Source organism: Dama dama, chromosome 15, assembly GCF_033118175.1.
Source record: "Dama dama isolate Ldn47 chromosome 15, ASM3311817v1, whole genome shotgun sequence".
NCBI lineage: Eukaryota > Metazoa > Chordata > Mammalia > Artiodactyla > Cervidae > Dama > Dama dama.
The window spans coordinates 4,261,715-4,276,661 of NC_083695.1; the positions used below are offsets into that span (position 1 = coordinate 4,261,715).

The 14,947-nt window shown below is 40.8% G+C and overlaps 1 long non-coding RNA gene and 1 pseudogene across 14 annotated transcripts in view; one reads left to right on the forward strand and one right to left on the reverse strand.

The window, feature by feature from the left end:
- The window catches only part of LOC133070575 (RAB11-binding protein RELCH-like), an 85,256-nt pseudogene extending 78,001 nt beyond the window's left edge, over nt 1–7,255 (reverse strand).
- Nucleotides 7,256–7,718: 463 nt separating this feature from the next.
- Nucleotides 7,719–14,947, forward strand: part of LOC133069927 (uncharacterized) — a 48,271-nt gene continuing 41,042 nt past the window's right edge. For 11 of the 14 annotated variants that reach the window (XR_009696021.1, XR_009696015.1, XR_009696019.1 and 8 more), the window contains exons 1-2: nt 7,720–7,861; nt 9,415–9,568. This is a non-coding gene — a long non-coding RNA (uncharacterized LOC133069927). Of the gene's footprint in view, nt 7,862–9,414; nt 9,569–14,120; nt 14,374–14,947 lie in introns of all 14 variants that reach the window. The other 3 variants (XR_009696017.1, XR_009696016.1, XR_009696023.1) reach the window with 3 other exon arrangements.

Sequence of the window (14,947 nt, forward strand, 5' to 3'; positions counted from 1 at the left end):
AGCTACTATTAATATTAAAATTTCACTCATACTCGAGCATCACATTAAAATTTTACTTTCTCCACAATCATCACAATCAACAATGATTTTTCTGTATCTGAATGCTTACACTATTACCTGTACCACAGAAAACTATTCTATAGACTTTCAGGTGTTAGTCTTGCCTCTCCATTAAGAACATAATATGCTCAAGGATATGCACTAAACTTCCTTTGGATTCCTATAATACTTAGCTGATCACATAATTTAATAAATTTACTGATCAATGTAAAATATTGAATACCAACTATATGCAAGTCACTGTCCTAGGCAATGAAAATATCTGACAAAATTTCCACAAGAATTAAAAAGTTTGAAGCTGCTGAAAGGCATGGGTACAAAATGACAGTCATATAAGAGAGAAGTTTAAGAATCTATACCAATAACCTCAGATATGCAGATGATACCACCCTTATGGCAGAAAGTAAAGAAGAACTAAAGAGCCTCTTGAGGAAAGTGAAAGAGGAGAGTGAAAAAGTTGGCTTAAAGCTCAACATTCAGAAAACTAAGATCATGGCATCTGGCCCCATCACTTCATGGTAAATAGATGGGGAAACAGTGTCAGACTGTACTTTTTTGGGCTGCAAAATCACTGCAGATGGTGATTGCAGTCATGAAATTAAAAGACGCTTACTCCTTGGAAGGAAAGTTATGACCAACCTAGACAGCACATTAAAAAGCAGAGACATTACTTTGCCAACAAAGGTCCATCTAGTCAAGGCTATGGTTTTTCCAGTTGTCATGTATGGATATGAGAGTTGGACTGTGAAGAAAGCTGAGCACAGAAGAATTGATGCTTTTGAACTGTGGTGTTGGAGAAGACTCTTGAGAGTCCCTTGGACTGCAAGGATATCCAACCAGCCCATCCTAAAGCAGATCAGTCCTGGGTGTTCATTGGAAGGACTGATGTTGAAGCTGAAGCTCCAATATTTTGGCCACCTGATGCGAAGAACTGACTCATTTGAAAAGACCCTGATGTTGGGAAAGATTGAAGGCAGGAGGAGAAGGGGACGACAGAGGATGAGATGGTTAGATGGCATCACCGACTCAATGGACATAAGTTTGAGCAAGCTCCGGGAATTGGTGATGGACAGGGAGGCCTGGCGTGCTGCGGTTCATGGGGTCGCAAAGAGTCAGACACGACTGAGCGACTGAACTGAACTGTATGTGGTCCAGACAACAGTAGCAAGTCTCACTCAGCTAAAAGCAGTGAACTTAATACATTCTAGAAATATTCTCTTGATATTTTGTTAGAAGCCAGAGGAAGCACTAAACCCAACTCCAGCCCAACAGGGAGGAACTACTTTTTTAAGTGGAAGAGATGGGAACTTTTGGAAGATGGGAATCACAGCACAGCTGATACTAAGAGGGAAGAGAGCACAGTGAGGTAAGTACTCTTTCAGAGTTCTGAGAAAAGACAGGTAGGACAATGAAAGAGTATTTAAAAAAGGAGAAGGATGACTCAAGAAGTCTGTAGGCTCATAAGTTAAATTATTAAAGTCAATCATAAATGCCTCCTGATAAGCTGCCGTATGAACATCTAGAAGCATGATAAATACAGAATAAAATAAATTCATCACTGAAAGGCATAAGTTATTTGACCACTTACTGTCTCTACAGAGCTGACTCATTCTAAGGAATTTTAGTCTGATTTTGATTAGACCTTGAAGGCTCAGAGTAGAACAGCATTCCTCTAGATAAAATACTGTTATTTGTAATTAAGTTGTGCCAAAGGCATTGGCACAACTTTTACCTTGCAATCTAACTGGAAACCAAACTGGCTCAACTGGAAAAAAAATACAGGGGAAAATATATAATTAATGTGTGTGTATATTCAAGCAAGTAATGTTACATGCAAAAGATCAAATTAGTTTATCAAGTGGATCTAGTAGGAACATCACAAGGATGCTACAATTTATCAAACACTGAGACTCCATGAGAGCTCATTTTAAATTCTTCCACTGAAAACATCAAACTTAAAAAGCTATAGTTCTTTGATATGTTTTATAAATGTGACTTACTCTTTTAGTCAAGAAAAAGAAGATAGTATGAAGACTTCTTAAAGCATTTTATAAGTACCACTGTGCTATTATCTACGTCAACAGACTTTGGGGCAAACAATTCAGTAAATCTTACAAAGTGAAACTGCTTTTGTGTGTGATGAGTCGCTCAGTCCTGTCTCTCTGTGATCCCGTGAACTGTGGCCCGCCAGGCTCCTCTGTCCATGGGGATTCTCCAGGCAAAAATACTGGAGTGGGTTGCCATGCCCTCCTCCAGGGGATCTTCCCAACCCAGGATTGAACCCAGGTCTCTGCATTGCAGGCGGATTCTTTACCATCTGAGCCACCAGGGAAGCCTTTTAGACATCTTTAAACAAAGAAAGCTACTGTTGACTATACATTTATTACTCTGAAGTTTTATGAATTTTCAGATCAGACACACATTAATCAAAAATACATAAAAACAAATAAAAATAACTTAATGTTTTAGATAATCTACACTATCAATCTTTATACTGTTTATAATAAACCAAAAGCTACTCATTGAGTATTATAAAGTCATAACCCAACTAGCACCAATTAACATGGTAGAACTGAATACAGAGGACCTTTATAACCGGCAGTAGTCTGGTCCTAAAGAAAGATTCATCCTCTGAGTTTCTAAGATATAATTTGTATGATCCAAATATTAGTCAAAATCTTCAAAACATGGTACTAACCACAGATTTACAGACTTATTTTGGCATTTATCTATTTTCTGACTGTACTAAGACATTTAAATATATTGATATTTTGACATACAATGCATTTGGATTTAAATTATACTAAACTTGTGCTATAAGTTCCTCCTATAATTATAGGAGGAACATTTCAGAAATATTTCTCCTTTTTATGATGCCATCATAGGCCTAAATTTAGAAACTATAAAACTTCCAGAAGAAAATATACAAGAACAATTTTGCAACTTTAGGATACACAACTATTTATTTAGGAAACAAAGACCATGAATCATTAAGGAAAAAACACAATTAACAGGACTTGATGAAATGAAAATCTTTTGCTTGTAAGACACATTGTTAAAAAATGAAAAGGCAAATCATGCTGGGAGAAAAAACTTGGAAAACACATATTAGGTGGGGGACTTGGGTTCAGAATATATAAAAGAACCACAACTCAATAAAAAGCTATTAACAGACTTTGCACAAAAGATATGTAACGGCAGTTGACACACACCCCCCCCTCCAATGCCAAAAGCTCAAAGAAGGAGCTCAGCATTACTAGTCCTCAAGAAATAAAAATGAAAACCACAATGAAATACCACTGTACTCTCACTAGGATGAGTTAAATAAAAAGCCTGAAAATACCAAGGGTTTGGGGGGTGTATAGAAATTGAAACTCTCATACACTGGTGATGGAAATTTTAAATGATACAACCACTTTGGAAAGCCTGTTTGGCAGCTTATTACAAATTTAAATGTATACTAACTATATGAACCAGCAATTCTATTCCTAGGTATTATCCAAAAGAAATGAAAACATGTCTCTGCAAAACTTATACAAGCATGTTCATGGCAGCTTTATTCATATGGGCCAAAAATGGGGAAAAAAATAAATGTCTAATAACTGATGAATGGAAAAACCAAAAAAGGAATGAACTACTCTTACATATAAAAACATTATTTGGATGAATTTCAAAAACATTCTACTGAGGAAATGAAGCCATACAGAAAAGACTAAATGCTCCAACTGCATTTATATGACATTTTTAAACAGGCAAAACTTATCTAAGGAAGTGGTTCTCACTTGGGGAATTTTGCCCTCCCCTTCCTCAGACGGTGCTGGTGACATTTCTTGATTATCACAACTTGGGGAATGGGGGCTGGGTGGTTGCTTCTGTTATGTAGTGGACACAGAGGCCAGCAACGCTGTTAAACATTTTAGAATATACAGGACACTAACACAACAAAGAATTATCAGCCCCAAAATTCCAAAAGTGCCTAGGCCCAGGTTGGAAAACTGTTGTCTACTGTGGTCAGTGATGGTCTTGGGATACTGAATGTAAATGAAAATGAAGGCGTTCTGGGGACAATAAAAATGTTCTATAACTTATTTGCAGTATTAATTTGTTCTCCAAAATTCACCACACTGTACACTTCAAATGGGCACATTTTATTGTATGCAATTTTACCTCAAAGTTGATGGTAAAAATTACAGGCTATCAAATAATATAAAGCCACAAAAACAGTTTAATCCAATTTTTTCTTTTAAACATATATGCATAGAAAAAACGGAAAAGGCAAGTACTATTGTTTGGATTATGGATAAGTGTGATTTTTTTTCCCCTACTGCTCATCTATTTTGTATTCACTTGAAAATACATTATATTTTGTAATAATGTACTTTTGAGTTATACTCAAAACAGGTCCAAACAAACTATGGAAGAGCACAACTGCACATGAATATCTGATTATAGCTAAATTCTGATTTATGATCACAGGACTGAAGTTATTTTAAGAAACTATAAAAATGTATAATGCAAAGGCATTTAGAAGTCAACTTTTACTTTAAAACACAGCTATATTTAGAGCCTAAATTATAAATATAACTATTTCTGTACAAAAAGTTTTTAAGAGAAATTTTCACTATAAACAGTGATACCACACCATAATAAGGTAGGCTGAAAAGATTAATAAATTCTTTTAAATTAAATAAAATAATGTTATAAAGGAATAACTTATTTCATTATATCTATACAGTAGAAAAACATAGCAGATACAATTCAGTTATGTTCAACAACAGGCCAGGGACTATACAAACTGTAATAAAAAGATGTCCCTCAAGAAGCTGACTATCTAATGGAGAGAAATGATACTGCTAATAAATCAAATAAAAAGAGTTAAAGGCTATGGTTGAGGTTTGAAAGTAGTACAATGAAAGAATCAAACAACTAAGCCTTGGTAGTGTGGGAAATATTGACAAAGATGACAGTTGAGCTGGGTCTTGAGGAAGTAGTAAGAGCTTATCAGGTGAAAATCATTATTAGACACTTCAAAAATCTTAAACAAAAGCCAACTGCCTAACAATTTTGTTACACTGCTCTTCTGTTACATTTTATAGTTTTAAAGGTCAGCAACAGAAAAACCAGTTTTGGGAAAGGGAAGATAATCCTACAATACTGAGCAAGGAAGTTAAACCTGCTGAGAAAATTCCATATTCAAGAGTGAAGGCTGCTATGGATTTATCTTGATGGAAAAAGGCACTCTTTGCAGTTTAACTACATCTAACTAAGTTACATCTAAGTTAGGCAACTGTGGTGTTGGAGAAGATTCTTGAGAGTGCCTTAGACTGCAAGGAGATCCAACCAGTCCATCCTAAAGGAGATCAGTCCTGAATATTCATTGGAAGGACTGATGTTGAAGCTGAAACTCCGATACTTTGGCCACCTGATGTGAAGAACTGACTCATTGGAAAAGCCACCAATGCTGGGAAAGATTGAAGGCGGGAGGAGAAGGGGACGACAGAGGATGAGATGGTTGGATGGCATCACCGACTCAATGGACATGAGTTTGAGCAAGCTCCTGGAGTTGGTGATGGACAGGGAGGCGTGGCGGGCTGCGGTTCACCGGGTCACAAAGAATCAGACAAGTGACTGAGGGACTGAACTGAACTGAAGTTAGGTGATCTCAGTCTCCAGCACCACTTAAAAGTATTGACAAAAAACCATCAGTTCGGCTACAATTTCAAATCATGTATTTTAACATGTGTGAGCAAATTTCAGTTGGCCTCACATAACACATTGAAAACCTCATACTGTTAGTACAGGAAAATCTAAGATGCCTCTTAAGAAGGGTAGGTACTGAGACTCCAATATGCATCCTTGGCAGTACGTTTTAAAGACATAAGAAATGCTAGTAAATATATGATGAATGAGGTAAACGACCAGTCTATACAGTTAACAATGATTACAATGAGGCAGAAAAGTTAATTCCTAAACTTACAAAGAGAAAAAAGCCTACAAGGTTTTGAGACCAGGAGGTAACACTGCAGGGAGAACCTGCCTACTCTGCTCGTTAGACCTCCTATAATTCTGGAAACCCACTGAAATTAAGGAACCAAAAGTGAATGAAACTGAGTTTCTTTAAACTGAACAAATTTTATTCAGCAGAAGATGCAACTTTTGAGTAATCAACTCAACCGAAAGACAACGGGTCTTCACAAGTGGATCTGGCTTCGGGCAGAGAGCAACATTTCCTATTCTTTTCTCTCTTGACTTGGAGTCAAATAATTACTGCGAACAACATAAGGAACACTGTTTCCAGGTAGTGGCGATTCAGGAGATGGGAGAGAATGGAAAAACGATTAAAGCGATAAACCAAGGTTGCAAGGGAGTCTTCTGGAGTCATGTAGTAGCCAGTGAACTAGAAACTCTGGATATTTAATAGATATCGACACCAATAATGGAACCAGGAGCTGCTGCAAGTCCCTCCAAGGGCTGGAGGCAGGCAGGTAGAGAACAGTCGCTGCCAGATCCTTTGACCTCCACCGCAACAGATCACCGCCCGACCCAGCCCCAACCCTCTAGCTGAAATGCTCCCAGTACTCAGCACAGGCCCACAAGCACCCCCTCCCCACAATAACCCCCACAACCCCAACAGTCCAGCCGGAGGGACAGCACCGTCGTTCACTTACTGAGTTGTCCCCCACCCGACGTCGTACTCGGCTCCCGACCTCCTGCGCCTCCAAGGCCGGCCGCCCCGGGGACCCCCGGCGCCCCCGTCCCCGGCGGGGTCCCGCTCTGCCCCTCGAAGTTGCCAGGGTTGGAGAAGTAGTCGCGCAGCCGAGGGAGCTCGCGGCCGCTCTCTAACAGCTCGGTGTGCAGCTCCAAGGCGGTCAGTAGGTACTGATCGCGCAGCAGCTAGGCCGCGATCACATCAATTGACAGGCGGGCCGGGGTCTCCCCGGGGCCCCCAGGGCCGCCGCCGCCGCCGCCTCCCCGGGGAGCCCCGCTCGGGCACTGCTCCCCAAGGCCGGGGGGCCCGGGGCGACAGCGAGTCCGCAGAGCCCGGATCTAGGCCGCCCCCGGCACCCAGCCGAAGTCCTGCCGGCCGCTCGTCGGTCGCCGAGACCTCGTCCTCGTCCTCGTCCTAGTCCGAATCGCTGAGGAAAGGGTTCACGCCGCCCCCGCCACCTCCAGGAGCCATCGCCGCCACCTTACACTGTCAGGCGTGTGGGCGCCTCCTTGCCTGGCTCTGACAGGCCGCGGCCTGAGTCCCTGCTCGGCCTCGGCAGGCACCGCTCGCTTGCGCAGCCCCGGCCTTGCCACGTTCCGCCTCCTCACCTGGAGACCAGGCGCAGGCTCGCAGACGAACCGTCCGGAGGCTGCAGCGGCGGCAGCAGCGACTGCCTCAGCCACGGCTGCACCAGCAGCACGGCTCTGCGGGCGTCTTCCTGGTCCCCGGTCTCGCGAGAAATGGCGCGTGCCCCGCCCCGCCCCCCGCCCCGCCTGCTCCCCACGCTTGTGAGCAGAGACTAAGCGGCCCCGCGCCCTGCTCGAAGGGAAAGCCCCACCCCACTCCTATTTGACTGGTCGCAGGAGGTGGGGGCGGGGATTGGAGTCACGGAGGACTGACCCGTGAATTATCGCGAGAGTAGCTTCTGGCCAGGTAAGTGTCCGCGGCGTTTCGTGGTTGAGCGGGGTTTGTGACGGTGGTTTAGGAGCCTTCTCTTCTGCGCGGGAGGGGAGCTCTGACTCGCAGCCGGACCCCGCCTTCTCGCTGACGAGGCCTCGTTCCCCAGGTCAGGCCTGACCTGCTCAAGCCCAGGTAGAGTCTGGGAGAAGTGGGGGCAGGGGCCAGGCCCGACACTGGCGCTCGCTGGGGTGCGCTGCCCCCTCTTACTTCGCTCCTGCGGTGTGCGCTGCCCGCTGCTGACGTTTTCCCCGCCGGGGTGGCGGGCGCCCGGCAGGGCCGGTGGTCAGAAGGGGGCTTGCTTCCTCTTCCTCGCCCTCCCAGTCTCGTGCCTGCGGGCCCCTGGGGCCTGGGTGCGGCACAGGGACAGAGCCAATGGAAAATGCAGCGGGACGTTGGGATCTGCTTGGATCTGCGAATATCCCGATAGTCTCGACTTCGGTAACAATTAGGAACGCAGTACACACTTGTGGTTTAATACACAGCTTGCACTATAGGGACGCTTCAAAACGTCAAATGCTGTCCCTCAGAGGGTCCCTTGCAGAGCAAGGAGATCCGACCAGTCCATCCTAAAGGAAATCAGTCCTGAGTATTCATTGGAAGGACTGATGCTGAAGCTGAAGCTCCAATACTTTGGCCACCTGATGCGAAGAACTGACTCATTGGAAAAGCCCCTGATGCTGAGAAAGATTGAAGGAGGGAGGAGAAGGGGACGACAGAGAATGAGATGGTTGGATGGCATCACCGATTCAATGGACATGAGTTTGAGCAAGCTCCAGGAGTTGGTGACGGACAGGGGAGCCTGGCGTGATGCAGTCCATGGGGTCGCAAAGAGTCAGACACGACTGAGCGACTGAACTGAACTGAACCCCCAGTTCAGTCTTTTGTTGTTGTTGTTGATACTTTTAATACTAAGAATTGGAAGCATTTTTTTTTAACAGAACATTAGCTCCTAGTGTTTAATTCTAAATTTGTGTGTGTGTGTGCGCGCGCACGCCATGTATTGAAGAAAAGCATGGGAAAAAACACCAGATCTTAGGAAAATAGTATCAAAAGAGCCACCAGTGTTGTTTCATAGTCCTTAGCTAAAAGGATTGCTGATCTTTATTGTAATTGAGTTGCCAGAGAGATTGAAAATGGAACCAATTTCTGGAATGGAAAGATGGGAAGAACTAGGGAATGGCATGGAAAGGGCATGTTTAGACATGGATTATTTATATGCACTATTTCAGCCTGTGTAATGGGAATTTTACACATCTGTTGTACCTAAGGTCCCCACACTTAGGGTCTTCCTCTCAAGGATTGTGCTTATTAGGTTGAAGAGCCTACACTTCATATCCCCGTCCTGCCAATGATTTGCCTTGAGACTTTTAAAAGGTTACTTGACTTCTCTCAGCCTCCTCTGTCAAGGAGATACTTAAAGTACACAGACTTAGGAATGTGCTTGTCACAGTACCTGGTACCTAGTACACAACAAATGTTATAATCATTTATCAATTAATGTACTACTCGTATATATTGAGAATATTTGACAGATTTTTGAAAGTAAAGCAAAACAAACCTGATGTCAGTCATTTAGTAGTGTTAGCCAGAAAAAGCAATTAAGGTAGTAGGCCCCAAAGGGAATATCTTTAGGGTTTGATTTCTAAAATGAAAATTGAAAATAGATTTAAAATATGTTTCCTCAGAGAGTTGTAAGAAGTTGGATGTAGAAGTTCTTCCTTGATCAGCAGCTTCCTATGACACATCTGTGATTTCCTGGTTCTACCTCATATCCTGTAATCATGGACTTGTTAATGTGACCTTCCAAGCCCCTAACAAATCAACTGGCCAGTCGTCTCAGTAAGTACCTTTCTCTTCCACAGTGCATATAGATTTGCTTATCATAAAAATGTTGAAGAAATATTAATAGTGCATACTGCTGCTGCTGCTGCGTCGCTTCAGTCGTGTCCGACTCTGTGCGACCCCATAGACAGCAGCCCACCAGGCTCCACTGTCCCTGGGATCTTCCAGGCAAGAACACTAGGATATTATTAACAATTGATGATTTCTATTTAATAATAATTTGCCATTAATATTGTTGGGGAATTTTCCTTCTACTTACCAAGATTTGCATTAATCTAGGTCTTTACAGCCAATGTTTCACTGCATAATCTAGATAGTCATTGATGCTTGTATGTTAGTGCTAAAAATATAAAAGATCGCTTTTTCCCAAGCACTTCAATTGTTTTCTTGATTGAAAAATTATTTTTTTGTTTTAGTACTCTTAAAATAACCACAAGTAATATTTTCAGTGCAAGATTTTCATTGACTTTTTGAAGTTTTATAAATATCTAATTTTTTATACATTTTTACATATTCTGATTTTTGACATTGTTTTTCAGTGTGTGGTAAACATCCCAGAGGTATAAGTTAAATGACTTTTATTGATACATGGTTATGTGTATTTTAAAAATTTTATTTGTTATTCATTTTTTAGGTGATTTCCAAATGATTCATCCGTGAAAAAGTTTTCTTTTTCACTAAATCTGAATAAAAAGTGATTTAAAAAAAAAGAGAAATATTAAATGATCTGTATACTGTCACCCTGCTTATTTAACTTACATGCAGAGTGAAAGTGAAGTGAAGTCACTCAGTCGTGTCTGACTCTTTGTGACCCCATGGACTGTAGCCTATCAGGCTCCTCCCTCCATGGGATTCTCCAGGCAAAAGTACTGGTTTGGGTTGCCATTTCCTTCTCCAGGGGATCTTCCAAACTCAGGGATCGAACCCAGGTCTCCCTCATTCCAGGCAGAAGCTTTAACCTCTGAGCCACCAGGGAAGCCCATTAAATGATAATAGTGCTTAATTATATGTGCGTAGCTATAATAAAGTAAGTAGTATGTGAAGGATGATATTTTGGAATCACTGAAATTTTATGTATAGTAAATGACAAATATGAAAGTTACTGTGGTTGTATTTATCCTGAACCTTCACTGCTCGTGTCTCTGTTCTGGGGGAATAGAGAAGCAAGGCAGCCTCTAGTGGCTACAGTGCGTATTACACATACCGTTGAAAGGATAATCCTAGGTTATTTAATAGCCCTGACGAAGTGCCCAGGACTGGGCCGAGTACTGGAGAAAGCCTGTCTTGCTGTCCTGGGATCAGCATGAAGTTATAGAGGCAGACGTTACTACAAATAGTCAGAGTCATAGCTCTGTAGTTATAAACTAAAGTAAAGGGTTGAGCTTCTGATTTGGACTGAGCAGTCCCTGAGGAAGTGATGCTCGAAAGTGCCGGGGAGGGACCGACTAAGATCCCACTGTTACTATATGAGAGAGCTAGATTTTTGTGTTAGCTATTACAGCTTCAGGGTCAAGGTTCTCAAATAAAATGTTTGTTTTACTGCTTCAGTAAGCTTTAGGGTAGTGGAAAATTTGTATTATCCTTTAACACAGACACATTGATACTTTTTACAGAAAAGTTGTGTGACAACATGGGGAAAAGGAAGAACATAAGAGCAGGGAGTTATTTGTAAATACAAAAGAAAGTGAGAAATGATAGAGGTATTTCCTTATTAGTGAACATGATAAGGAGAGTACTCAGGTTACCGTGGTAGAGAGGAGTATTTAAGTCAATGGGAGCTTCTCTACATCTAGGTAGATACCATATGTACTTTAGTTGTAAATAGAGCTTAAGATCTTACTGAAATGAATTAAAATGAGTTGAAAAATGAGTTACTTTGCATAACTAAATATGATACCTGATAGAAGAGTTCTGAGCTAGAGAATAGAAGAAAGAATAAGTGAACAGAATATTATGGACAGTTTTGTAATAATTTGACAATTTGGATGAAATGGACAAATGGACAAAAGATACAACTACCAAAACTTACTCAGCAAGTAGTAAATAATCTTAGTATCTCTCTGCATATGAAGAAATTGAATTTATAGTTAAAAACCTTCCAACAAAGGAAACTCTGAGCCATTGATATCCTGTTACACAATAAAGGAAGAAATAGTACTAATTCTACACAAACTCTTCCAAAACATGAAAGGTAATAACACTTCCCAATGCATTGTCTGACACCAAAACCAGAGAAAGACATTACAAAAAAAAAAATTATAGTCTAATATCACTAATAAATATTAATTTAAAATGCTAAATATTTTAGCAAATAAAATCCAAGAATATATAGGAAGGATAATACTTAATGATTAAGTTCAGTTTATTCTGGGAACCCTAGCTTGGTTTAACATTTGAAACTCCATCATTGTAGTTCACCACATTAGAAGACACCACATTAGGAGACCCCACACCAGGAGGCCCCACGCCAGGAGAGACCCCACATCAGGAGAGACCCCGCAGCAGGAGAGACCCCACACCAGGAGAGACCAAAAGAGAAAAACCAGATGGTCTTGGTCCTCTCACGGGAGAGGATCTCACGTGATCCTCCCCTCTGACTTTTGCTTTTGTCAAAAGCACTTGACAAAATCTGGCATTTTTCATTCACAACTTTAGAACTGCATATTGAGACTAAAAGAGAACTTTAATGCAACAAAAAGAATCTATGAAAAAAAAACCTGAAAAACTGACAACTTTCACCATAAGACTGGAAACACAGCAGGGATTTCTGTTGTTTCCACACCTATTCAACATTACACTAGAAGTACTGGACAGTACAAGCATGAGACATAAATAAAAAGTATATAGATTGATAAGGATGAAGTCCTTTATTCACAGGTGACATAATTTTTCTCCTTGGAAAATCAAAAGACATCTATGTAAAAACTACTATAACAAACAGTTTTTCAGTGTTGCAGAATACAAGGTGAATATATAAAAATCAGCGGTAATTTAAAAACTAAGGAGGGGAAACTGAAATAAATACCATTTACAATAACATCAAAAAGTGAAATATATAGGGATGAACCACAGGGGCATGAGGAAACATTTGAGGGTTATGAGTATGTTCACTCTCCTGTGATTATTATACACTTTAAATATGTACATAGCTTATGACAGGCCAGTTATGCCTCAATAAAGCAATAAAAATGCTGTTAAGAACATTACTGGGACACTTCAAAAAGTTGGAGTATAAATGGTAGATTAGGTAAAATACTGACGTTGAGTTTAGTGATGTTGGTAACCACTGTAGGTACATAGGGGAGTATCATTATTATCAGAAAGTAAACACTGAAGTATACACCCGCCTCCCCCCACCCCCCACCCCCCCACACACACACACTCACACACAAGAGGGGTAAGTTAAAGAGATGAGGCAAGGACCAGAGAAAAATGATAATGTTAGAGATATATGGCTAAGGGGTGTATGGATGTTTGTACCATTATTGCAACTTTTCTCTGAACTTGAAATTGTTTTAAAATAAAAATATTAAAAGTCTGTACTAAAGAAAGTGTTGTCATCTACAAAAATTCCCTGGGTGGAATACAAAATACAATCGCCAACAGAAAAGTTAATTCACAGAACTTTAAGAATTTATAAGCACTGCTCTTTGAAAAACACAGTTAAAAAAATGAAAAGGGGATAAAAGAGGATTAAAAAATGTCCATTACATGCATGTAAAGTAGCTCAATATTATTGATCACCAGAGAAATGTAAATTAAAACCACAATAAGTTAACAGACTGGACAAAATCAAACAGATAACAATACCAAGTTTTGGCCAATGTAATGGTTATGTTGTTGAGGATATACTGCTCAGTGAAACAAGTCAGTCACAGGAGGACAGATGTGCACATTTCTCCTTGTCGGAGATAATCCAGAAGATAATCCACCCAATGATTGGCTTGGGGTGTGTTGAGGGAAGAAAGTGGTGGTTCAATGGCTGTAAAATCTCGCTTATGCAAAGTGAATAAGTTGTCGAGATCTGATGTATAACAGTGCCTGTAGTTTGAAATACTGTATTTCACACGTAAAAATTTAAGAGGGTAGATCTTATGTTAAGAACTCTCTCTCTCTCTTTTTTTTTTAAGTCGCTCAGTCATGTCCGACTCTTCTTGACCCCGTGGACTAGAGCCCGCCAGGCTCCTCTGTCCATAGAATTCTCCAGGTCAGAATACTAGAGTATGTTGCAGTTCCACATCTCCAGGGGATCTTCCCAACCCAGGGACTGAACCCAGGTCTCCCGCATTACCAGCAAATTCTTTACCATTTGGGCCTCTAGGGAAGCCCTCTTAGCACAACTTGAAAACTTGAAAGCCATGTAGATAAGGCAAGTAGCTGCAGAACAAAGAAGCTTATTGAAAGATGGAGGAAATAAAAAGTGTCCACCAAACGAAGAAGTTTTTTGAGACTGAAAAATGAGGCAGGCAGCTCTAGTCATCAAATAAGTTGAAAACATGTTTGTTTGCACTAAGGCTTACCCAGATTTAGTTTTGCTCCCTCTTTCCAGTTTCTCTTGGAGATAGATTAGTTCCTCTGGATTTGCTGCTGTACGTTACTTCGGGATTGCTCGTGCACTTCGTGTTCTTCGCCTCCATCTTCAGCATGTGTTTCACCTCTCCTTTGGTTCATGGAATGACTCCTCAGTTTATGCCCCTGCCTCCCCCAGCAAAACGATTAGTGCTGTTTGTCGCTGATGGCCTGCGAGCACGTAAACTTTATGAATTAGATGAAGATGGAAATTCTAGGGCACCATTTGTTAGGTGAGCATGTCGACTGGTACAAAGACGTCTCTGGAAATTGTTACGCTGATGCTGTTTATCTCACATTGGATAGAGGGGTGATGATGAAAAAGAGAGTAGGGCACATATGCCTCTGTCTTTGTCATAGAAATTAGCAAATGTGTTTCCTTCTACAGTTACTTCTCTTATTGTGGAAGTTGATACCAGGTAGTCGAAATGCATGACCTTAGCTGCTTGGCCTCACTTGTCCTGATTTCTGAATCCTGGCTTACAACTCAGTATATTATCTTTTTTTCTTTTTTGTAAACTAAGACTGTTCAATTTTTAAGTAATGACAAGCATAAATTTCAGTGAATTGCCAATTACAAAGGTATTTAGCTAAAAAACATAGATTTCAATTCAAAATATGTTTTCTATAAAATAAAGCCTTCCAAATTTATGTCACTATGTAATATGATAATTTTGGATTCTGTTAAGTGGCTTTGAAAAGAAATATTTTTTGGACCTGTGGGGTTCTTGCAATCAACTATTCTTTTTTTTTCATTCATAGCAAGCCCCTCAAAAGCCCTTCCTAATCCTACTGTGGAGAGATTAA